At 48.4% G+C, this 25187-nt stretch overlaps 1 long non-coding RNA gene across 1 annotated transcript; it reads right to left on the bottom strand.

Moving 5' to 3' along the window:
* Positions 1 to 10003: 10003 nt before the first annotated feature.
* LOC113265035 (uncharacterized) lies at positions 10004 to 18736 on the bottom strand. Its single transcript, XR_003319899.4, has 5 exons — positions 18644 to 18736; positions 17960 to 18363; positions 15016 to 15170; positions 14658 to 14787; positions 10004 to 14239 (listed from the first exon to the last, which is right to left on the bottom strand). It is a non-coding gene; the product is annotated as an uncharacterized LOC113265035 (long non-coding RNA).
* Between the last annotated feature and the right edge of the window lie 6451 nt (positions 18737 to 25187).

Below are 25187 nucleotides of genomic sequence, written 5' to 3'. Positions count from 1 at the left end.
CGAGGTCCTTCAGCCCAGCTTTTCCTAGGATTCTCTACGCGCTCATAAATCCTTTCAACAAACGCCTGCATTTCATTTTAATTAAAACACCCAGAGTCCATTTCTATTACTTATTACTAAATAATTAGAGCTGGTACTTAACAACCAGGTGCTCAGCAACTTCAGGCCCCACCCTGGGGGTCTGCTCTCTTCTTCTAGGCCGCCAGGAAGCGGGGAGGCAGCTTGCCAGCTTTGACTCAGGGTGAATCGACCTTCGAGTGCTCATAAAGCTCATTTTAAGAGGCAAATCTCCGGAAGATTTAAGGCATCTTGCCTTTGCCAAGGAGGGAAAGGAACTTCCTGTGACAGCTGCAAAGACAAGTGGCAACTGCCTACCAAGTCCCACATGTTAAAAATGTACCCCATAATTACACTTGCAGAGCCGGTCTTTTGAGTATTCTTAGAGCTTTGAGGAAGGAGATAGTTACTAGAAATTACCAGGGTGGGCAAGCGAGAAGGTGGCCTAGGAACCACCATGTTGCACATCCAGATAAATCTCCCTGGGGAGGAGCCCCACTGATTCATTCCTATCGGTATCTCTAGGTCTCTACCGTCTATATCTATACCGCTATCGACGGATCCATCCATCGATCTCGTCTATTGTTGGACTTGAATGTACTCTCAGAGGCCCTGGGCATTCTCACGTTTCCCGTTGGCTGGACAGCACGGAGCTGGACATGCTAACGTGGTACGTGGCCCAGCTCGCCGAAGAGGAGGCCCGGGGCCCAGCTCATTGTTGAGGGCTGATACTCACTTTGTGATTAAGCTCCCAGTTGCCGGGTGACACAGGAGAACAAAAGCATCCAGTCATCAGTTCCTTCTTGCCAGAAATTTACTCCATCCACGTAAAAATAAATTATGGAATCCTGTCCTAATTTGGAACGAATGACACCTTTAGTTTATTCTTAATTGTCCTTCTATGCAAATTTGTCTTTTCCTTTCTAATTTGTCATGTGAGAAAGTTAAATTAGTCTGAACATGTGGGAACAGACTCCACCAATTTTGAGCTCTTTCCTTTCTTCCCTTAGGCATTTAGTCAGTTCTAATTTTTGGACTCCATTTGTTTGGTAAGTCAGAGAGAAGATAACAAGACTGGGGGGCGGGGGAGGCAGGATTTTAAAGATAGAAGTACAAAAGGAGCTGCCATCTGAGGGCTCAAATTAGGATGGAAAGCACATTCTCTACAGCTATATCTTACCATAATTGAAAGTTTAAAACAGAGTGGATTTGATTTGAATCAAGAGGCTGCAATTAAATTTATTTTTCTAAAAAGTGCACTGGGAGTACGTAATATAGCCTAACGCCTGCTCCTCACAGCTAACTCAGAGAAAAGGGTATATTTCATTGTGAATATATTTCATTTTAAAGGGTCTATTTCATTTTAATGTAAGGATTTTTTGAGAGGCAGCAAGGTATGGTGGGAAAGACATGAGGTTTCCAACAGACCCGAATCCTTTCTCCTGTCCCTGCTACTTACCTGCTGGGGTGACTTCCCATAACTCCCCGACCTCTCTGAGCCACAATTTCTTCCACAAAAAAATTAACCTCTGTCGCGCCCTGCCTAACCTACAGGGTGACTGAGCTCCACGAAGCCACGGTACCTGGTTAAATGTGAGGTGCTCAGAGGATTTGCAGGACACGTTCCTTCCGAGCAGGGCCCGGCATCTTAGCAGCCGCCAACTGATTTGATTTGGACAGGTGCAGGGAACTGGACTCTTCCGGAACGTGGTAAGGGTCACAGCCTTAGATTCACCTGGAATGGGTTTCCTGACTCCACCCTTCTGCTATCCGTCACCAGGTGTATAATGGGAGGTAAGCTGGCAGAGCTTTCAGACGGTAGTCTGGCATTCTGTATTAAAATTAATACCCCTACGTTTATACTTCTAGGAACCTATCTCGCTGAGATATCTGCAAAGGTACATAAGAAATACACATAGCTGATACGGATTTTTACTGATTTCTAGGTCCTATAAATGTATTCATTCATTCCATCCTCACAACGACCCTCTGTTATCCCCGTTTTACAAATAAGGAAACTGAGGCACAGAAAAGTGGAGTAACGTGCCCAGTGTCCCAGAGCTAGTAGATGGCTATCTGAGTCTGTCCGGGCTGCTGTCACAGAATACCGTAGACAGGATGGCATATTAACAACACAATTTTATTTCTCAGAGCTCTAGAAGCTGAAAGTCTTGCAATACCAATATGTCAGCATCACCAAGTACCGATGACTGTCTTCTCGCTGTGTCTGCACATGGTCGAAGGGACAAGGGAGCTTTCTGGGCTCTCTTTTATAAGGTCACTGCTCTTATCCATGAGAACGTCATCCTCATGACCTAATCACCCCCGAAAGGCCCCACATCCAAATGCTATCACATTGGAGATTAGGTTTCAACATATGACGTCGGGGGCCACGAACATTCAGTCTATAGCCGTGGCCCGGCTGAGACGTGAAGCTGGGCGGTCGGGCCCCTGACCCTACGTGTCAGCCGCTTTGCGTGGGCAGATCCAAGTTTTTTAGAGCCTGAAGCTCATGCAATCTTTGAGAGCCTCTTTAAAAAAATTATAAATACAAGTCAGGCACAATAGTGAATATTTATTTACAATGAGAAGGGGAATTACAAAAATAACAAATTATTAAAAGCAGACAAATACCATAAGCATCCCAAAATTCAGAAAAGTAACATAATATTTCTATTCCTCTATTGCCTGATGCCCTCTCATCATGTTTTTTCTCCTGCATTTCTTCTGGCTACAGACTCTTTGATCACTTCTTCCACGTAGGATGACAATTCGGAAGTGCGGTAGACCAGGAAGGCAGTTCAGTCTCTCCTGTAGCGCAGTAAATCGAAGTCTGTTTTGTATTATTGATAGCTGTGATGCATAAAACATGCCATCTCACACAGACGTACCCACTGCGTGTGGTACTCCGGCACATCGGTGCCCTACAAAGATGGAAATTTTGATAAATTCTATTCTTCGTGATGCCCATCAAAAAAGAGAAAGCACACGGCACGTTTATAGTGGCGCAGATCTGCTGGACTATCAGGTATGTTGCCGACAGATTTTCGTGAGCAACAAAGCCCTTGTCCTACCTGGGAGGACTGGAAGAACCTTCTGGCACGGGCTCCCGGCTCTGTACATCTTGGACCATTTCTCTTCCGCTCCCCGCAATTCCGTCCTGTTGTCCTCAGGCATGTTTTTCCTGAGTTATGACCGATGGCCCCGAACCTTTGTATTTTGACCTGGTAGTTGGCACAGGGGGTAGTCGGAGCATTTCTGGAAGCTGTCCTTACGCCGTGCAGCCAGAACGACTTGCACATATCTCATTGAACCAAACCTGGAAGGGGCCTGGGTGACGAGGGACCGGAATCAGCTCCTTCAGCTTTCTGGATTGGCCTCATGTCATTCTACAAGGAAGATGCTCATCACAGCTGGTTTTTAATGGTAGGAAACGGGGTGAACCTCAATGGCCATCCGTCCAGGACTGGTTAGAATAGGAAGTGTCTGTATAGAGCTTAGGAAAAATGAACAAAATGTCTAGATGTGGTAAGGAGAGGTAATCTTCCCCTCAGGGTAAAGTAGAAGATACAAGTGGCAGGATAACGTAGATAGCGTGACCCTTTTTACGTATTTATGGAAATTAGCCTGTTTGTAAACTCACAGACTCATTCTGAAAGCAGCAGTAAGACACTGTGGGGAGTGTGACTGCCCCTGGGGGGGGGGGGGGTTGGACTGAGAACTGGCAGGAGGGCTCAAAGAGAGAAATTTTTAATTTTCACTTTCTCATTTTCCATCCTGTTTGAATGATTTGACTTGGAGTATCTGCCAGCCCCAACCAAAAGAGATTAAGAGAAAACGGAAATGTGTTCATTCATACAACTGTTATGCAAGAACGTCAGGCACGGCTGGAACCAGGTGCTCAAAAGGTGTTATCACGAATCTGGCTTTTTACATCCTTTGGCTCATCTTTCTTCCTCTGCAGCTTTATCCCCAGGCAGGCCCTCCCTTTGTAAATGGCAAATGGCCTTCAGCCACCCTAGACTTGAACTTTTATCAGCTCCGCGATCCCAGGGAGAAGACAGAGAGTTCCTCTCCCCTAAGGTTTCCAGTACAAGTTCTGGGCTTGCCTCAGTTCTACGCAGACGTCCATCTCAGAACCAGTCACGGAGGCCAGAAAGATGAAGGAGGCCAGACCTGATGGTGCGGTCAGTTTCACCCAGACGACGTGGGCTGAGCACTGTGGGAGGAGGGGGGAGGGGCTTCCACCCAGGAAAATGTTGGTGCTGTTACCTGAGGTTGAAAAATGACCTTGGCAGGAAGGGGGGCCTTCTACCACACATGCATTCCGTTTATACTTTTAGTGGGAGGCGGAATTAAAAAACGAAACAGTGTGGATTGTCAGGGGAACATCTCAGAGCAAGTGAAATATCTCACTTTTTTGCTGGTAAAGCAAAATGGGAACGATTGATGACAACGATTGAATCGAGAGTAGAGAAAATTCTTTTTGGCTATTGTTCCCAAAGCACCTAAAGTTGCATTTGGTTGCTGGAAGAATTAGTCTGATTGAATAATTAATGGTTAATGTTGGGTTGAATTAAATAAATTATAGTATTATCCATATGATGGGGAATATTCAGCCATTAAAATGATGTACTGGGTGAATATTGATATGGGAAAGTTTCCCACAGTTACTTTTAGGGGGAAAATGCACATTGCAAATAATATTAACAATGCGATCTCACACTTTAAAAAAACTGTGCGTATATGTATATAGTGGAAAGACTCAAAACTAATGTGCCAGTGTTTCATCTGTGTCCTCAGGGTTAAGACGCCATGAATGGCTTTTATTTTATTCTCTTTTCATATGTGTATTTTCTAAGCTTTTTCCAATGAATATTTATTAACTTTTTAAACATGATTTTAATTTTTATCAGAATCATTACTTTCAAAAGTCAGTCTTATGAAGCTTATAAAAAACAGTCCCTGCCACCTTGTCACCCCAGTCCTCACTTACAGATGCAACCACTTTTAACCCTTTTAAGTGCTTCTTCTTGTATTTACTTCCATTTTTCTAAATAACTTGTTTATATTCTTGATTTTTCAGATTTATATATCATATGTTGACTTCCTAATAAGGAAGATGAAGACACCCTTGATAGGGCACCCTCCCATATAGTTCTCGCATACACCCTATATGCTTTAAATCACTTTTATTAAATTTATATTGTTGTTTTCATGATTAGGGTCATATGAATATTGTCCACTGCCAAGCCAACTTGTGTATTGACATCTCCTTTCCTAAGAACCTTTTATTTTTTTTTAAGATTTTTATTTTTATTTTTTTAAAGAATTATTTATTTTAGAGAGAGACAGCTCGAGTGCAAGTAGGGGGAGGGGCAGAGGGAGAGGGAGAGAGGGAGACAAGCAGACACTCTGCTGAGTGGGGAGCCGATGGGGGCTCGATCCCAGGATCCTGAGATCATGACCTGAGCCGAAATCAAGAGGCGGTTGCTAAACTGACTGAGCCACCCAGGCACCTCTAAAGATTTTTAAAGTGAACTCTACACTCAACATGGGCTCGAACCCACAACCCCAAGATCAAGAGTTGCATGCTCCACTGACTGAGCCAGCCAGGCGCCCCCTAAACACCTTTTGAAGACTTTAATTTGACTTGCCACTAAGTGAAAAGCTGCTAAGTGGAAAAAAAATGGTTGCATTGATTTTAATGGGGAAAACATGGCTGTAACCCAACCCAACCCAAGACACCCAAATGATTTTCACAGAGAGAAAAATATATCACTGAGTAATAAAAACATGTTTAAATAAATAATACATAGTAAGTTGAAATAAATAAACCCTTTATATATATGGTGATGTAACAAAGGCTTATTTCATTGGCTGAATGAGGAAGAATAGACTCGAGGGCTTGGCAGTTGGAGGAAAGCGTCATTCTCTGGAAGGCATGTTCTTGCTGGACCATCATCTTCACCAACGTTTTTGGGCGCATGGTTCTCTTTCACTCAGACTATGCTTATAAGTTGGAGTATGGTAGATGCTTTCGGAGTTAAATAAAGGCTGAAAACCAGAGTGCTTCAAATCACATAGAAACAGCACGCATACCCAACAGAGTGTTGTAGAAGGTCTGTCTGGTTTGGTGTTCCTTGAATAACAGAACATTTGGGGCTCATTCAAACGCGGCAAGTATCTCAAATTTGTCCAGTACGCTGGTCTCTGACTGGAAACTTGAATCAACTGGCAAGTGTGTCATTGCCTAAGATGATACTCCCTTCTTGTAGCATTTATATTTAGTGCGCTTCTGGGAGACAATACGTTATCCCAACGCAAAAATAGAATGAGAGACGGAAAATACTTGTTATCCGAAAAACGGTATGATTTTCTAAGAGGTATTATGAAGAGAACATTTTATTAGCTTTATAGGAAGTAATTGTATGATATTTTCTTTTCCTTGCACTTCATTGCTTTTTTAAAAAATCGATGTTCTTCAAATTTCTGGTGAAATCTTCTATAAAACTATAGAATGTCCCTCTACACGCTCAAGTATGTCAGGGAGGTCTATCACTTTCATTTTTTACCCCTAGACACGATCTGCCTGGACACCTCTCTTTTCCTGCCTTACTCTGGATTGGTTTTCTTCTCGTGCAGCTGTTTTTCTGGTCTTCCCTCTTCCAGCCTTCTGAAAATTCCTTCTCCCCTGTCCTGTGTTGGATGACCTGCTGATTCCATCCTTTTTTCTCACATCACTCCCTCATTTTGATGGAGCACATCCTTCAGTAGCTTCTTTGCAAAGGTACACAGGAGGTAAAAATCTTAAGACTCTGAATTTCTGAAAACGTCCCTATTCTACACTCACTCCTGACTGATAGTTTGGTGGGCTAGAGAATTCAAGTTGGAAATGACTTTCCTCCCGAATTTTAAAAGCATTGTTCTGTAGGTTTCTAGTTAAATGCCATTCTGATCTCTAACTATTTCTCCTTGACAGCTTTTATGATCTTTACTTCTGATGATCTGAAGTTGGGGGATGACAGGCTTTCATGTGAGAATTCCTTCATTATGCTGGGCTGTTCAAAGGCTCCTTCAATCTCCCTTCAGTTCTGGAGAATGTTCTTCTATTATTTCTTCGATGTTTCCTTCCCTCCATTTTTCTCTCTTAATTATTTGGACTTTGGATCTCCAGCAGATCGTATCATTTTCTCTCATTTCCCAGCTCTGTTCTTATGTCTGAGTTTCTGTATCTTCTGTATCAAACCTATCTTTTCATCCACCCACTATGTTTTTCTTTCTGCTCTCACGTTTTTAATGTCTAGGTGTTCTTCTTTTTTTACAAGCTCTCATTTTGTTTTGCAGTTGCAATATCTCCTCTTATTATGGCTACTAATTGAAATTTGGGGGAAGTGTTATTTTGCTTTCTTCTTTGAATGGTCTCCAAATTAACTTTCCTTTCTTCCTTCCTTCCCCTCTCTCTGGTTCACTCTTTCTCCTTTCCTCCCTTTCTTTCTTTGTTTCTTTTAGATTGTCATTTTAGTCTCTGTCTTCCATGTTGAGACATGTCTCTTAGGAGTGGATGGACATCCAGGAGAGAAGCTCGAAACTGCGGATAGTCAGTGTGACTGGCTGGCTGCCGGGCTTCACCATAAGCACACTGGCTAGGACCTGGCTGTCTTGGTGGTGACTCCTCGTTGCTCATGTTTTAAAGCCAGTCTTCTGCACTCCTTAGAATCCCCAAAGCTCCTGTCTAGATGGGGGTGGGCCAGGAGTCGCAGTCGGCCAGGTGGGGGAAGCATGTTTGAGGGTACAACACTTCAGAAGGCAAATCCTCTGTTTTATTTAATTTTTTTTTTAAGATTTGATTTATTTGAGAGAGAGAGAGCGATCACAGAGAGGAAGAAGCAGACTCGCTGCTGAGCGGAGAGCCCGATGTGGGGCTCGATCCCAGGACCCCGATATCATGACCCAATCCGAAGGCAGATGCCCAACTGACTGAGCCACCCAGGTGCCCTACAAATCCTCTGTTTGAATAGGTGTCTTCTGCTGCTCTTGGCTGTGCCTCATGTCTACAGGTCCTTCACCAGAAACAAAATCCCCCATCACTGCCAAGGTGGAGAAGGGGTGTTCTGGACTATGAGAGCCGAGGCTGGAAATCTCCTTTTAAAAGAGGCTGTTTTAAAGGTCATCCTGTTTAACTGGATATTGTGCATTATGTTTTAACTTAAGAAAAAAAGCACATTATTTTAATGGAGAAGGGCAATGACACTCTGCTTAAATCAAACCTCACTTCATTAAGACCAAAAGAGTCCAAGAGCACGCGCATCCTAGCGCCCTAAGATATCAGATCGCTCACCAAGAAAATGTCCAGTTAGCAGAGAGCCATGACCAACTTCTTGAATTCTGGACTCCAAAGAACAATGAAAGGACATCATATCCCCATCCCCACTGAAGTTACCTACAACTTCCTACTCTGAAACTCTTCTGTCAGTCAGCGGCTCTGTGGGTGTCCTGAATTAATTAAAGCTATAGTTAATAAACCTGTGTTTTGCTCACCACTTATTGAGCACTTCCTAGGTGCCAGGCTTGTGTGAAGAGCTTTTAAGGCATTATTTCATACCTGTATTACTACATTTGTGCCCTGCCCAATCCAAGGGCTGTCGCTGACTTTGTAGCTTAGATCAATGGTGGCCCCTGGGATTTGTACAGTGCACAACCTGAACCGTAATACATGGTGGCTCTGCCTTTAATTCTTCCAACAATACTATAAGGGAGTTACTGTTCAGATCATTTGACAGATAATGAAACTGTGGTTCAGAGAGGCTAACTAACTTGCTGACATTCTCACGGTTAGCAAGTGTTGGAGCTGCGATTCTGATTCCCAGATTGCCTGAGTGCGAAGCCAGGATGCTTTGGTGGCAGGGAGGGCAGGATGGGGTGGGGTGGAGAAGCTGGGGGCTGCACAGCTCCACTAGCTGTTCTCAGCGGGTGCCGCTCTGCCCTGAAAGCTGCCTCCTGCTCTGCACCTTGACGTGCTTTGCCACGGTAGGGAAGTTCTTCAGAAAGACTTTGTCTGTTTAAACTCTGGCTCCATGATGATTGATGGTTCTCAGGCTCAGTGTGTGTCTTCTGTCCACGATGCCTGAGGCCGGGACTGGCATATGTGTCCCCAGTGCACTTACTCCCCTTTGCAGCCAGACCGCCAGAGGGGTTCTGTGTCTGGAAGGAGTGAGTCCCTTCTAGAACAGTCAGAAGGCTCAGTCTGAGGTGAGAAGAGGGAAAGGGAGGAGAGACAGAGAGCCATTCTTAGGTCCCAAACAGTATCTAGGAGGGAACTTGAGCGCAACCAAGGCTGTGAGAGTGTGATTTCTCTCCCAAGCCTTCCGAGCTGCAAACAGTGCGTAGCTGCCCTACTCCAGAGCCCCTCCCATGGGGGTGCGGGTGAGGTGGGGCAGAGGGACACACTCGTGTGTAAATATGCAGTCTTGTGCACGTGTGTGCATGTGCGTGGTGTTTATGATACTTGTGTGCACACGAATGTCCAAGGAGAAAGCCTGGAATAATCGTGATGAGGATTAAAACCTGTGAAACCGATTTTCTGTAAGAATGGGACACGTGTGCACACAAACACACACACACACACATATACACACAGACTTGCATACCCAGACCTCTTTGCATTTGAGGTTTGTTTTGCCTGCCATCCCCAAACCAGGCAGATTTGGAGACTTCTATTTTTATTTCTGTTTCTGTTAAATTGTTCTCAATCTTCTCAGTAGTATTAGCCACTTACTGTTCTTACAGTAGCTAGATAGCTACGGGTTATGTATTTTCTACTCCGAGCCAGACATTGTGCTCAGCCCTTAACATGCATTATCTCATTGGCCCTTCCCAAGAACCCCATAGACCAGGTGTTATACCCAATTTACAGATAAGGAAATTGAGACTCAGAGAGGTGAAACATTGTATCAGGGTGTCACTGTTTCTAATGAGCCAAACACACATCTGAACCCAGATACAATTCCAATGGGCTCATTCCAACGCACTCATTAATTCAACAAACATTTCTTGAGCACCTACTATATTCCAGGCACTATTCTGATTGCTGGGGATATTGTAGTGAATAAATTAAAACAAAAATCCCTGGCCTCATGGAACTTACCATCTATCAGCAAAAACAGGTAAGCAAGTTAAATAATAAAGTATATCGAGTGAAAATATCGTCAGGGTTAAGGAGGCTAAAATAAAGCAGGGAGGAAGAATTGCTGAAACTCCTGATAAGGCAAGCAGGGAGAATCTCATGGAGGAGGTGACATTTGTAAAGACCTAAAGGAAGTGAAGGAGAAAGCCATGCTGTTATCTAGGGGAAAGTATTCTAGGCAGAGGAAACAGCCAGTGCAAAGATCCTGAGGTAGGGGCATGTCATCTGTGTTCAACGAATACTGCAGAAACCAGCACTGCTAGAGCAGAGGCCACATGTGGGAGAAAAGTGAATGTCATGCTTCTTTCGGTGATGAGACAAGAATCTGTGTGTTATCGTTGCTGTCCCTCTGACAAAGCAGGTTCATTCGACTCCGCATTTCTCTGTACTCCACATTGCTGGCATCTTTCACTAAAGTCTACAGAGATCGGGGGCTGGGATTTGTCCCTAGGGCAGGAGGGCGGCAGTCTCCACATCTCCACGGATGTCCACCGAAGCTGAAGGCACCTGCAGTGTTAGCGGGTGGAGGGGGAGTCTGGTAGGGAGGGAAACCTCAACCCTCTCACTGCAACCACGCTGACCTCAAGTAACTTGGCGGCCAGCCTGGGGGCAGCCCCGCAGCGCTCTGCCCAATTATACCCCCGCTGCCCCGCCTTTTTCTTCTTTGTTAGAGCCAAAAGAGAAGCTCTGTGTGATTCTTAAGACCACATATTTAGCTAACCTGCTCCGGCCTAAGTGATATTTTATGAGGAATTAATCTAATGGCTGATCATCTTTCACACGCTGACAGTGGGCAGCGTGTCCTGGGAAGACCTCACTGCTGAGCCAACCTCGCTGGTCTTGGCAGAGCCCGGGCTGGAGAAACGGCCCGCGTCTTGCCTTGGCTCCAGACACAGGCGGAGTCTGGGGGTTTGGGAGGTCCTAAGGAAATCAGGGGCAACCCAAAGGAAATCAGACGCAGAGAACACAACAAATTGAATTTTTGGAGGAAATTGCTTTTTGCCTCTCATGTCTACTTCCCTTTTATTTAATTTTTGAGACTCTGTATGAGTTAGTTATAGGCAATCAACTCAGTATTTTCCACCCATTAATCAATACATATTAAATGTTAAGGAATCCAATTTTTTGGATGGCTGGTGGCCCTGCATAGCCACAGTTCCAGAAAGTCTGCAGTGCCCTAACCTCCTCTCTAGGGATCCCTTCCCCCAAGTTGTCCCCGTGGCTCCTTGAACCCTATCTCCTTGGTTGTAGGAGATCAGCTGTCTTCACCTAAGGACGGCCAGTCCGTACACTGTTCATGAGCCTATACGGTGGTCTTGGGGCCAACAGGGACAAGGGTGACTAGTCAGACTCCCTCACTGGGAGAGTTTGCTTCCAAGAACATGGGCTCAGAGATCAAATAGACCAGAATCTTGGGGCACCTGGGTGGCACAGCAGTTAAGCGCCTGCCTTCGGCTCAGGGCGTGATCCCGGCGTTATGGGATCGAGCCCCACATCAGGCTCTTCCGCTATGAGCCTGCTTCTTCCTCTCCCACTCCCCCTGCTTGTGTTCCCTCTCTCGCTGGCTGTCTCTATCTCTGTCGAATAAATAAATAAAATCTTAAAAAAAAAAAACCAAATAGACCAGAATCTTGTGCGAGGGTGGTGACATGGAGGTCCTTGAGCCTGGACTACCTCATCAGTGCTGACCACTAATTGTGGGTCCTGCTCCTAGGAAAGGGGGCTGAATTAAGAATGGGAGGGACATGGCTTCAGCTTTAGGGGGAGTAAGAAGGCAGGTGGGATGGGCTGGGGCAGGGAGAATAGTTTGGCAAACCTCACCCTCGGCATCAGAGCGGAAGAGAGCTTACACATACCACCTCAGAGGTTATCAAGGAGCTAAGGCCAAGAACTAAAAGATGGAGGAAGAGCTCTGAGGAAGAAGACGCAGCTTGGCACTGACTGCATTAATAGGATAATAATGGACAACAACAGATGGGCCTTTGATTTGAGTGAGAGACTCTGGACTACGTGACACCGAAATGACAGGAGACAACAGCCAAAGGAAACTAGAAGGAAGCACGCGACCCTGTAATCGAGGTCCAGGGTGACATGGAGGAGCCACTCACAAGTGGGAGAACTGGAAGCCAAGAACCCTGGAGAGGTCCACACATGGGGCTGTGTTCCAGAAAGGTCTTTGGCCTGGTAGCATAAAACAAGAAATTTTACGGACCATCTTTGTGCCAAGTTCTTTGATACCTTCAGTGAATTCATTATTATAAATGCTGAACTCCTTTGAACAACGTGGTCACCACCCCAAGGCAAAGGGGCATTGGTCATCGGGCAGCAGTGGGGAGGAGGAGGCCAGGCAGGACCGGGGTCCCTGGGGGGAGGGGGAAAGCAGATGAGAACCGTCCTGGGAGGGCAAGGAGGTGGAAGGAGAGGGGACTACGAGCTGAGGCTGCAAGACTTACGGAAGGGAAGACCCATGGGTCTTCACATATAAATCACAAATTCAAATATAAAATCATTACCAATTTCAAGAGACTGAATAGCATGAAACCGCAGGCCTGGCCCCTCTGAGTATAGGTTCGTGTAACTAGACTAGTGGCAGGTCCGCGAAGCAGGTCCGTGAAGCCGACCCGCTCAAGTGAGCAGAGGCGAGAATCGCAGCGTCCTAGAAGCTGGTCCCAGAATTCTTCTCGGGGAGTGAATCACATGTGAGTTGAAGGCAGCATCCCGGGAGCAGGGGTATTGGCAAGAACCGAGGTGACAGAGGACAGAGCTAAACTGCTCTGAGAGAGGCCAGGAGAGCAACTGTCCCTTTGTTTGAGAAGGGAGCAGGGGGATGGGGGCCCATGAGGAGGTGTGGGTCTGGAGACCAGGGAAGAGTGGGGGAGACAGGTCCTTGCTGGTAGGGTGGCTGCGGGACCACTCCAGTCCTGGGAAGCATAAGGCTGAATTTGAAGTTGTTGGCAAGTCTGTGGTCAAAACTCTCTTCCTTTTCTCCCCTCCTCCTCCCTGTGACGGGGGACACTCTCCTATGCCTACAGACGCTTAGGAGGAATTGTGTGTCTGCAGGCGCGTGCGTTCACGCACACACACATGCATGCACGCTCACGGGCAGGTCAAGGAAGGAAGTTCACATCAGATTTAAAGGGATATGGACCACAGTAGCCTAAACAGAGGCAATTATCTTAAGAATCTAACTCCCAGGAATCTGAGAAGTCCTAGGGGGAGTCTTTGAACTTCCATGAGATGTTGAAGCAGGAGAGGGCATCCAGGCCAATCTTGTCGAGATCTCCAGGGTCTGAAGGATATGTGAGCCAAAGAAGTCTTTGGAGTCTAGGATGGAAGTAATCCCGAACTGCTAAGTAGCAGCGGTGATGATGATGATGGTGTCAAAGACTGTTCAGTACAATTCTCTACCACCTGGCAAGAAGGGACTCCGTCCCTCCGTACGGATGATGGTACTGAGGCACAGAGAGCTTCGGTAACTTGTCCCAAGTCACGTAAGTAGTAAATAAGACAGAGTCCATCCTGATTGAACTTGGGGGACTAACTCTGCTCTTGCGGTTTGTTTGCCAGGGTGGGCCGCGGACAGAGCCACCCGCTGTGGACTGCACAACCAGGGGCCTCCATGCCTATTTTGATCTGTTCACAGTGCTCTCTGCAGCACAGAGCCTGAGCAGCCACTGCAATACAACGTTTCAGGAAAACATCTCCATGAGCGGCTGAGTGCAGCATGGCTAATGACTCATTCAACAAGGGTACGGACACTGACCACCTGCCAGGAACCGTGCTCGGCCCTGAGGGTCCAGGCGAAGTGGCGTGGTTGCAGAAGAGACTGTCACATGGGGCTGTGTTTGTACAACTGTCCAAGTGATGGGGGTAGAGAGAAAGGAGCATCTCATTCTTCCAGAGAGAGAAGGCTTCAAGGGGGAGCCACACCTGAGCCAAGGCCTCAAGGATGAAGAGTTCACCAGACAGACCCGGAGTGGGGGGAAGGTCTCATTCCTGACAGAGGAAATTGCATGAGCAAAGTCAAAGAACTGTTGGTTCACCCTGCCCGGGGGAAAGCCAGTCTCGCTCTCCCAGTCTGCAGTGGGGTGTGGAGTTCACGTGCAAGGTGAATACGTGTGTGGGAACTTGGATCCCGAAACACGTTAAGTGGTCTTGCTAAGAGGTTAGATCTCCGAGCAGTTGTTCCCCTTATCCACGGGGGATGTGTTCCAAGACCCCCAGCAGCTGGTGCCGAACCCTACGTACACTACACACACACCTCCGACAAAGGGCAATTTCCAAATGAGGCACAGCACGAGATTGACAGCAATGACCACTAATAAAATAGACCAATTCTAACAATGCCTTATAATAAAGGTTACATGGATCTGGTCACGTGCTCTCTCTGAACACCTGACTCTGCTGTACTCACCCTGCTTCTTCCCGTGATGACGTCAGACGGTAAGACGCTTGTGTGGTGAGATGAAGAGCGGGCAGGACGCAGGTGCTACTGACCTTCTGGCCATACGTCGGAAGGAGGACCATCTGCTTCCTCAGCATGGCTGGCCGCGGAAAACGGAAAGCATGGAAAGCCAAGCTCTGTATAAGGGGGGCTGCTGCACTGAATGGGTGTACGGAGAGGCAAGGACCTAGGTCTTATGGAGAGGAACCCCCACCTCACACCTGTAAGACTGATTAAATCAATGGAAGTCACGAGAAGGGACATGGAGAGACTCCCAGGGCCCGAGGACAGAGTCACGGAACAGCATACCTATTACGTGCTTACTTACTGAGAGCTGGCCTTTCGTGACTTAAATGCCCACTGGGCAGGTAGATACGGTGCACGAGTTGGCAGGTGTCAGAGTCCATGTGGCGCGGTGGGGACTCTGGAGGACTGAAGCACACACACCCCATCCAAAGGGGACAGCTGTTATCTGGTTCCCATCTATTGTTGCCATGAAGGAATACGTGTTTGGTTTTGCCAGAGATTCCGATTTTTGAGAAGGCAGAAATCCAGAATTTTAGGTTAAATTTTCTGTGCTTTAAATGAGAACAACTAATTCAAATGTTTTCAAAACACTGTAAGAGGCCAAACAAAACTCAAATACAAGCAGAGCTAGCCATCTCGTTCCCCTTTCCCCTGTTTATCATCCATCCACCCATCCGTTCACCTAAACTTCATCCATCCATCCATCCATCCATCCATCCTCTTCCTGTTCAAGTACACTCCTTCTCAAACCTTTACAGGATTGAAACACATTCTCCATTTTCTCCACCTGCCCTTGGCAGTCCTATTTCCCTCCAAGTTCAAGCAAATTCTATGCTTGTAAAGTGGTGCAAATAAGGGCAAGCTTGCACCTGCCCCTTTTTACAGAGGAATTTTCGCTCTCTCTCTTGCCCTTGCTGTGCTTCTTGAAGTAGGAGGATATTTTTTTTTCTCCCCTTGGATTTGAGCCTTCACAAGTGTTCCAGAACAAAATTAAGCCAAATAGAAAATTAGGTTCCCCTCCCTTTTCTTGGAAATATCTTGCCACTGGGCCACGCTCCCTGGGAATTAAATAAATCTTCAAAAGGAGATCAGAAATAGATTTCTCGGTGGGGTTTCCAGACGTCCGTAAATGGACTTCTTGCAAATGGCTTAGGTTTGGCAAATTCTAAATTGTGATTGGGTGAATGTGCAATATATCTGTGCAAATAACCTTCTTTTTAGCTTTCTCCTCCATGTTCAATTGCAAGTCCTCCTCCTTAATATCCTGCTTCAACTGTGCTTCCTTACTTTCCCTAGACTTTTCTTCCGGCTTGAGGGTAGGGGATGGGAAGGGGGTGGGGCAGATAACCAATATTCATTGTGCTGAATGATTTTTTAAAAAGATTTTTATTTATTTAAGTGAAAGAGAGAGAGCATGCACGAGTGTGTGGTGGGGAAAGGGCAGAGGGAGAGGGAGAAGCAGACTCCCCACTGAGCAGGGAGCCCAACACGGGGCTCGATCCCAGGACCCTGAGTTCACGACCTGAGCTGACAGCAGACGCTTGACCAACTGAGCCGCGCAGGCGCCCCTGTGCTAAATGCTTGATACATAGGATAGTGTTCGTATTCCTGGCTTCAGGGGTGTGTATCCTGGCCTGATCTAAATGGAAGGCATTACTAGGTGTATGAACTCTTTGAACCTCAGTGTCCTCAACTGTCAAAATGGGACAAAGCTTACCTCTCCACTTCCCCAGGTAAAAGGAACTGTCCTCAAAGGGGGCTGCTGAGGTGCCTGACACACCACCGCGACTAGCCCCTCAAAGGAATGAAACCTTGGCTAAAATGTACATGTTTCCCGGGGGTTCTTCCCATCATCAAGTCAGCTTTTTGTGTTCATTAATTCAAATGTAGATTAGGAGGCCCACAGGGACTCGGAACACGGAGTGGTGGGTGTCCACGGGGCAAGACGGAGCCAGAGAAGGACGGGCACAGAAGCAGCGGGAGGGAGCATGGTCCTGGAGGTCCTGGGCACCTCAGGGGCAGAATGAGTGCTGGCCGGGGGAGGGGTGGCAAAGGACAAGAGATCCCTCTGTTCCATCTCTAGGCCATTTGTCTGCTACCTCCCCAACTGGAACCCTTCCCACACTGGGAAACAGAACAGTGTCATGGAGGGTGGGTCTGGTGATCCTTGACCCTCAGTCTCCTTTTCTATCAAAGGGACAGGATTGCTGGGAGGGAGCAAACAAGATGAGTTAGGCTAAAGTCTGTGTGGGGGCCTGCCTTCTCTTCCAGCGGGCTGCTTCAGACCAGGCTGGCAGTCCAGGGTTCAGCCTCTCCTGATACCGAGGGAGCTGGGCCCCTGTGTGAGGGCAGGACAAGTGACCCGTGAGCCCTTGTCACCTGCGGACTCAAAGGGGCGAGGTCATCGCAAGGAAAGCAGCAGCCGCTGTTCATTTGTGCTGAGTGCTCCACAGACATCCCAGGTCACACTTGCAACATCCGCCTGAAGTAGGGACTCTTTTTGAGTCCCGTCTTGTCTCGTGACACAGCAGTGGAAGCCCGTGGGGGTTCAGTAACTTCCCCAAAGCCTCAAGGAGTGGGATAATCAGGACTGAAGAGTGGTGACAGAGACCAAATGGGCTGCAAAGCCTAGAACAGTTCTGTCTTGGGGCACCTGGGTGGCTCAGTTGGTTAAGCGACTTTCTCCGACTCAGGTCATGATCCCAGGATCCTGGGATCGAGTCCCGCATCGGGCTCCCTGCTCAGTGGGGAGCCTGCTTCTCTCTCTGCCTGCTGCTCCTGCTGCTTGTGTTCTCTCTCTCTGTCAAATAAATAAATAAAATCTTAAAAAAAAAAATTCAGTCTTTTACAGAAAAAGTGTGCCTCCTTTTGCTACAGCAGAACGGAACTTCTGACCCCCGGGTGTTCTCTCTCCCCTCACCCTGCTTTGTCGTTCGTGGGTTTTTTTTTTTTTTTAAGATTTTATTTTTTTAAAGTAATCTCTACACCCAACATGGGGCTCGAACCCATGACCTCGAGATCAAAGGTTGCTTGCTCCACCGACTGAGGTAGCCAGGTGCCCACCCTGCCCTGCTTTGTTTTTATTTTTATTTGAAAGCACGCATCCTTACGTCATGTTCAGTGAACGGTACACACACACTCACACACACACGCACGTACACACACACGTACACACACACGTACACACGTACACACAGTATATCGTACGTATGCATGTATACACACATCCTTACGCTTTCATTTACCATGTCCTGCTCATCCCGTCGTCCTGTTCATCACTCTATCCCTGTGCTGACAACACCTGCTCCGATCGCGCCCTCGGGAAATGCAGGTCGCGTGCACGGGGGAAGTAAGGGTAGTTATTTTAATAATTTCTTTGCCATCCCCCTGTTACGGACTGAATGTTTGCATCCCTCCAATATTCACATGTTGCACTCCCCCCCCACCCAGGGTGATGGCATTAGGAGGTGGGGTTTGGGGGCCCCCTCATGAATGGGAAGAGGGCCCCGAAGGAAGCGGCCCCGGAGAGCTCTCACTTCTCTGCCACGTGAGGACCCAACGAGAAAACAGCAGTCTGCAACCCAGAGCAGAGTTCTCCCCGGAACCCGGCCCTGCCGGCACCCTGGTCTCAGCCTCGGCCTCCAAGACTCTGTGAAAGAAATTTCCCTCTTTCATAAGCCACCTGGTCGCTGGTATTCTGTTGCCGAATCGTGGGCTGAGCCCCGCTAACTGCCCAGCCAGAAGAGCACGGTCCCCACCAGACTGTTCTGGCTGAAAGTGTTCCTGACACCAGCTATAAGCACAGCCAGACCTGGGGTCCCTGCACTGGGGGGGCCCACGATCGCATCTGAGTAAATGGCTTTCTCCCCCTCCCCTGGCCCCAGGCTCTGCCCCCCGCCCTGGTTTGCTTCCTCTTCCTCGGAGCTCACCTGCTCATTTCCTTCCTCGGGGCCCCGGGTGGCCGGTGAACAGGGGCGGACAGCTGCCGGTTAGCACCCAAGGCAGGGGAAATGCGTGCGACTTCCTCAGCAGCACGCAGGGAGAGTGAGGTTCCGGAGAAGCGGAAGGAGGAGTTATGAGGCCAGCTGGCAGCTTGCTGGCTCCACTTCCTAACCCTCCCCACCCCCACCCCCCCGCCCCCGCCCCCAGCAGCCAGCGGGGAGCAGGAGGCAGGGAGATGTGACCGGGTCTGTGATCCCAGCTCTGACGGACAGACGGGTCCTGGGTGAGAACTGTGACCGGCTCCAGAGGGGCAGAACGGGCTCTGTACCTTCCAAGCCTGTGCTTAGCTTCTGTGGTTCTCAGGGCTTTACCCCAAAGCGCCTCTGCATCGAGAACCCCCGTGAGCCTACTTCAGACTTTTCCAGCTGGGGCCGGAGCTGGCAGGCCTAATCCAGCATAGCCGGGGCCCAAACTGCCCACCCTTCTCGTGGGGGTAGAGAGAAATGTTTATTTGTCTGTAACGACTTTGATTTTCCTCACAGGCTCCAGCTGCCATATACATTTTCCAGTCTGACCCTGTAAACTTCGCTCGACGCAGGTTGTTAGAAGTCATGGCTGTCCTCTTTAAGTAAAACAAGCAAGCAAACAGAAGACTTCTCATTCTCTCGGGTCTGGATCTGTGGAGAAGAACGGTGGCAGTGGGGGGTGGGAGGGGTGATGGCCTCTGGATCCTGGCTGGTCTAGGCTGCTCCTTGCACCGGGCCTGTTGGGTGACTGTCCCTACCTGGGCCCGGGTGGCAGCCGGCAGAGCTGATGGCAGGTATACCATGTAACCTGGCCCAGCTTTGGGCTCGGTCATGTCTGGGGCATGCTCCCCAGCCCGGATCAGCCCCATTTTGCTTCTCACGGTTGGGCACCGGCCAGGTTCTCCAGCTAGCCCCTGGTCTAAGTGCTCAACAGAGCCAAGAACTGAGTCATACCGTCTTACCTCCCCCATCTGTCCTTTTCGTTCATTGTGATTCTTCTGTGGGCAATCTCGAACATACAGTGTTTTCATGCGTGTCCTGACCCACAACGTGATACACCCAGAAGGCACTTACTGAAGAGAATGGAATAAAGAGACGAAGGAAAGTGTAGTGAGGGTTCATGGAACCCAAGAGGGAAAGTGTGACCCACAGATGAGCAGAGACCATGGAGAAATGACCACGTGAACAAGGAGCTGACCAGCAGGAGCTATCATCAGATGTGGGGTCAGTGAAACCTGGCCTACAGGCCAAACCTGGCCTGGCACCTGTTTTTATAAATAAAGTTTTAATGGGGGGCACCTGGGTGGCTCAGTCGGTGAAGCATCTGCCTTCAGCTCAGGTCATGATCTCGGGGTCCTTGGACCGAGCCCCACGTCGGGCTCCCCGCTCAGTGGCGAGTCCACTTCTCCTTCTCCCTCTGTGATCTCTCACTCTCTTTCAAATAAATAAATAAATAAAATCTTTTTTAAAAAAAGGTTTAACAGAACAAGCCACACTCATTCATTGACATATTGTCTACAGCTGCTTTATGCTACCACGGCAGAGTTAATAGTGGGACAGAGACTGTATTGCCCACAAAGCCTAAAATATCGACTCTGTGGCTCATTCCAGAACAAGTCTGCTGACCACTGCTCTTACGAGCTGCATGGTGTCCCCCTAAATTTTCATACATTGGAGTCCTAAACCGCACTCCCTCTGAATGTGACAGTGCTGGAAGATAAAGTCTTTATAGACGTAAGTTAAAAAGAGGTCATTCGGATGGGCTGGTGTCCTCATAAGGCGAGGAAATATGGGCATGGACGTACAGAAGGAAGGCCACATGCAGGCAGAAGGAGAAGGCAGCCATCTGCAAGCCCAGTAGGGCACCCTCAGAAGAAAGCCATCCCACCGGCACCCGGGTCTGGGACTTCTAGCTTCCAGAACTGTGGGAAAACAGATTCCCGTTGTTTACACCACCCAGTCTCTGGCCATTTGTTTTGGCAGCCAGCCAGCCTCCTGGCTCCCCTTTGCTTTACAGCAAACGCAGACCACTGCTATAGAGCACATGGCTCCTGCTGGCACCGCGGGAAGGCGGACGGGGAGCAAGGGGGGTCAGTACCCTGCCCGCTTTCTGCCCCACTGCGGGTGCGCCACGGCTGACCCCCACTGGGTGCTCCCACCCAGAAACCAACCAGCCAGCACAGGAGTCCGGGTGGTTCAGTGCATAAGCTTGGCTCCCCAGGGTGCAGCGCAAGGCGAAGAAGAGCAGAAAATGGATCTAGGGGCAGAGAGAAGAATAACTGGCCCAGAAGAGTAGAGAGCATGGTGTCACGAACCCCTTGTATCCATCACGCACCTTCCACGATTACCAGCATCTCCCGGTGTTATTCCATCTATATCTTGTATCTCTTATTTTATCTATATTGCTTGTATCCTATATCATCTGTATCTCCAGCTCCTATTTTTTCTGGAGTATTCTACAGCAAATCCCAGGAATAAATACCACTCACCCAAGAATAGTTCAGTATGCCCCTGTAATAGATAAAAACATGTTTTGTAAGCACGATGATGCTTTATCATACCTAATAAAAATGTTTAAAAATTCCTTAACAACATCAGCTCCTCCTAGTCTAGACTCAAATTTCCCCATTATCTCAAAAATGTCTTTGAATGGTTAGTATGTTCTAAGCAGGAGCCAAAATTCATACCTACAGAACCTTAACTCGTTGGAAGAATTGGGTTACTTGTCCTGTTCTAGAACTTCTCACGTTCTGGGTTCTCCTGGCACGTCACCGTGTTGTCATTTGACCTGCTCCCATGTTCCGCAGAACTTGCTGGAAACTGTTCGGTGGAGAGGCTTGATTAGGCTCAGGCTCAGTTTTCACGGGCGGTGCCTTCTACTGCATGACATTATAAGCAGAGAATATCTGCTTCTCGCACTTTCCGCAGAGTCCGTGATGATCACTGGGTTCAGACATGTCTGCCTCATCTCTCTGCTCTCAAGCTCCCTATCAACCTTTTATCTAATCATGTTAGCGGCTCTTGATAATCCACTGCCAAATCTCGTACTTCGTCTGGGTTTGCAAAATGTTGAAGTATTAGTCAGGGTCCTGCAGAGAAACAGAACTAACGGGAGATAAGGATTTACTAGGAGGACTGGCTCCTGTGATTACAGGGGCCCCATAATCTGCAAGCTGGAGACCCAGGAGAGCCAGGGGTGTAATTCAAAGTGAGTCCAAAGGCCTGAGAACCTCAGGAGCCAATGGTATAAATCCCAGTGTCAGGGCAGGAGGAAAGCTGGGTTCCACCTCCGTGGTCAGGCAGAAGCAGCAGCAAATTCTCCCTTCTCTGCTTTTTTTTGTTCTCTTCAGGCCCTCGGTGGGTTGGATGAGGCCCACCCACATGGGGGAGAGCAAGGTGCTCGACTCAGTCAGCCGATTCACAATGTCAATCTCTTCCAAAAACATTCTCACAGACACAACCAGGAATCATGGTTTGCCAAGTCTCCGGGCACCCCACGGCCTGGTCGAGCTGACTGTAAATTTCACCATCACAAGTGATTTTCTTTTTTTTTTTTTTTTTAAAGATTTTATTTATTTATTCGACGGAGATAGAGACAGCCAGCGAGAGAGGGAACACAAGCAGGGGGAGTGGGAGAGGAAGAAGCAGGCTCACAGCAGAAGAGCCTGATGTGGGGCTCGATCCCATAACGCCGGGATCACGCCCTGAGCCGAAGGCAGACGCTTAACCGCTGTGCCACCCAGGCGCCCCCACAAGTGATTTTCTAAATCTCATTCCTTCTGTACTTATTAGGTAGGATTCTTCTATGAAGAACTTTCCCTCATCAACTATTTAGTGGCCCTGAACTGTAATGTTTTCAAAAAAGACAATAGATAAATAATTCCTTTTCTTGATCAACTATCAGATCTGAGTTGGTGGAGTTGCTACCGATGATTTTTGAGGGTGTCATTAAGGACTCAGGATTTTAAAAAATATTTGATGTATTTAAATCCATTGTAGTCAATATTTCTTTTGATGCCCAAATTGTCCCATCTTTGGCCAGTGGGAGCCCATTCTACAATTTGGGCTCCTGTGTCCCTTGGACATGAGAACATTAGTATTTGATAATTCCATTGCTTTCTAGCACGACAGGATGCCCCAGGCTCGCCATGACCAGTAATCAGTCATTTTTCTGAGAAGCCCTGTGTCTGCGTCCAGAGGAAAACAGAGGCTGAGCCGAAAGCATACATTCTAGCCCTTAGCTTGGAAGTGTGCAATTCTAGGAAGACAAGGAAGGTGAGCAAAGGGGAGTGAGGCTGAGGGTTGGGCAGCGGCTGGGGGCGGGGAGATGAAGTACAGGACAGGTGCATCCAGGCAGCCACAGATTCACAGCAAACACAGCCAGTTGCTTGGTTGGACAGCGCCCCTTAAGACCGGAGATGTGAACCATGGAGCCCCGAAGAGCCAGTTGGTGGGGGTCAGAAGGGAGGTAGTTCACCTTCTGTAGTTTTCTCATTTGCTGTGTCACGTGCTGTGACCCTCTCTGCATCCCTGAGCTGTGTCTCCTGGCTCCTGTCACAGGCAGAGGGGAAGCCAGAGTCTCTACACATCCAGGCCAGTCAGTGTGTTGTTAATGGGGTCTCTCCTGGCCTGTCACTGCCATGCTGGAGGACTCCCCGGTGTATGCTGGTGCCACTGGTCACGGACACAGCTTTACAACCAAGACAACCGTGTGAGTTATTGTTAGGGCTGTGTGGGCCAGGAGCAAGATGGGTGCAAGGCCCGTTGGCATAGGTGGGCCAAGGAGAGGCACCCGCGTACGATAACCGGGCCTGGTTCCTCCGCCCCTCTGCCTCTCGGCTATGCTTGCACCTTCTTCCCATATTCAGCTCTCCTATGGAATGAATTGTTGTCACTCCTGGCCTGAGACGGGAGGTACAAGTCCAATTCTTTAAGGCAATTTTCAGGTGCAATGTCCTAAAAAGACCGACCAAGGCTTAGCAAACCAAGCTACATTCCCCCCGCCACAGCTGGTTCAATGGCCAAAACATATATCCACTCCCTCACTCCTCTACCAGGGCTACAATTTCCAGCCCAGGTCCTTACTAGAGCCCCGGGGAAAGCATCCCTGTCCAGGTTCCCAGACCTCTGCTGAAGCTCACATCTTCCACGTCTTCTGGGAACGAGGGTGAGAAGGCCGAAACTACATCCACCTCTTGGTTTCCGAAGCCACACGTGTTAGCGCTGGGCAGTGACTCTGCTTCAGACTGAGCACGGAGCCCGGCATTGCTACCCCGCAAGGTGCCGGGGAGCGGGCCTTGTAGCTGCGACTTCTCCAGGCCTTTCCACCAGTTCTCATGGGGCCGGTTTTCTCTCGGTGATGAAGCACATGGAAAGCGAGCGTCTTTCGTGGTTCTGAGCCCAATGTGTCATACTTGCTTTGCAGTAAAATGTGCTCTCTGGTCTGCGACAATGTAACATAGGCTATCATGTCAATAAATGGAGCGTTTTGTCAACCGTCAGATGGGGGTGCTGACGGAGGCCTTGTGGGAGGAGTAGGTGGTGATTCTGGTAAGAATGACTTTCCCTTCCAAAGTGGAAGGAGGCTGATGTCATCTGCTTGCCACAAGGAGGCTGGATAATCTCCCCCCAGATGGGACCATATCGAGGGCTCAGAATCAGTCCCTGCTCCTGGCATGTTGGACATTCAAAGCAAGAGCAACTATAATGAGAAGGCAGGACTCCATGTTTGGGGGCCATGCCTAGCCTCCAGTCCTGCCCCCATGGCTACCTAGTTCCTGGCCCACCCTGCAAGCCCTGCAGAGGCCCAGGAGGGAGGCAAGTGGATGCCAACTAGATATTTTGTGCCCATTCCCATAAGTCCACTCATGTACTAGATTTCCCTGTTTCTGCTTTTATTCAAAGTCTCTGCCACCAGCCACTACCACCTAAGGGTTGATGAAATGCCCATTCTGTCATCAGGGAGCCCTACACTACATGACCACAGCATCAAAGAGTGCATTTTATTACCAAGCATGTATGACACACTGGGCTCAAATCAAAGACGGATTGTTCTTCCATGTACCTCATCACCAAAGCCCGCCTGATAAAATATGGTGGGATGGCATGGCAAAATGTCAGCTCACAGGCCAGCCGAGGGAACTCTGGGACTCTGGAGGTAATATAAGGACTGTAGTCTTTTTCCTTCCAGGCCCCTGAACCCTGACCCCTGACCAATAAGCTGAGACCTTTGCTACTGACAAGGAGTCGATATTTCCACACAGTAAGCCAAAATACTGCTGGTAGTTCTGCCTGCCGGGAGAATTTCCTTCACCACTGTTTCTGGGGACTCCCCTCTAAATGGGGCTGTAACATGGCCGTAGTCCATTCCTGGCTAGAGTCATCATTATTCTAATGCTTCTAGAGCCAGGTCCAAGTCCTGTTGGGTGACTCGGAGGGACACCAGTCTCAAGTGGAGCTCAGAGCCGAAGAGAACTCTCCAGCATGGGCAGACAAGCTTCCCTGC

The sequence above is a fragment of the Ursus arctos genome, unplaced genomic scaffold, assembly GCF_023065955.2.
Source record: "Ursus arctos isolate Adak ecotype North America unplaced genomic scaffold, UrsArc2.0 scaffold_23, whole genome shotgun sequence".
NCBI classification, from domain to species: Eukaryota; Metazoa; Chordata; class Mammalia; order Carnivora; family Ursidae; genus Ursus; species Ursus arctos.
The sequence above is the reverse complement of the archived record's forward strand: the minus strand, read 5'-3'. Positions and strand labels throughout refer to the sequence as shown.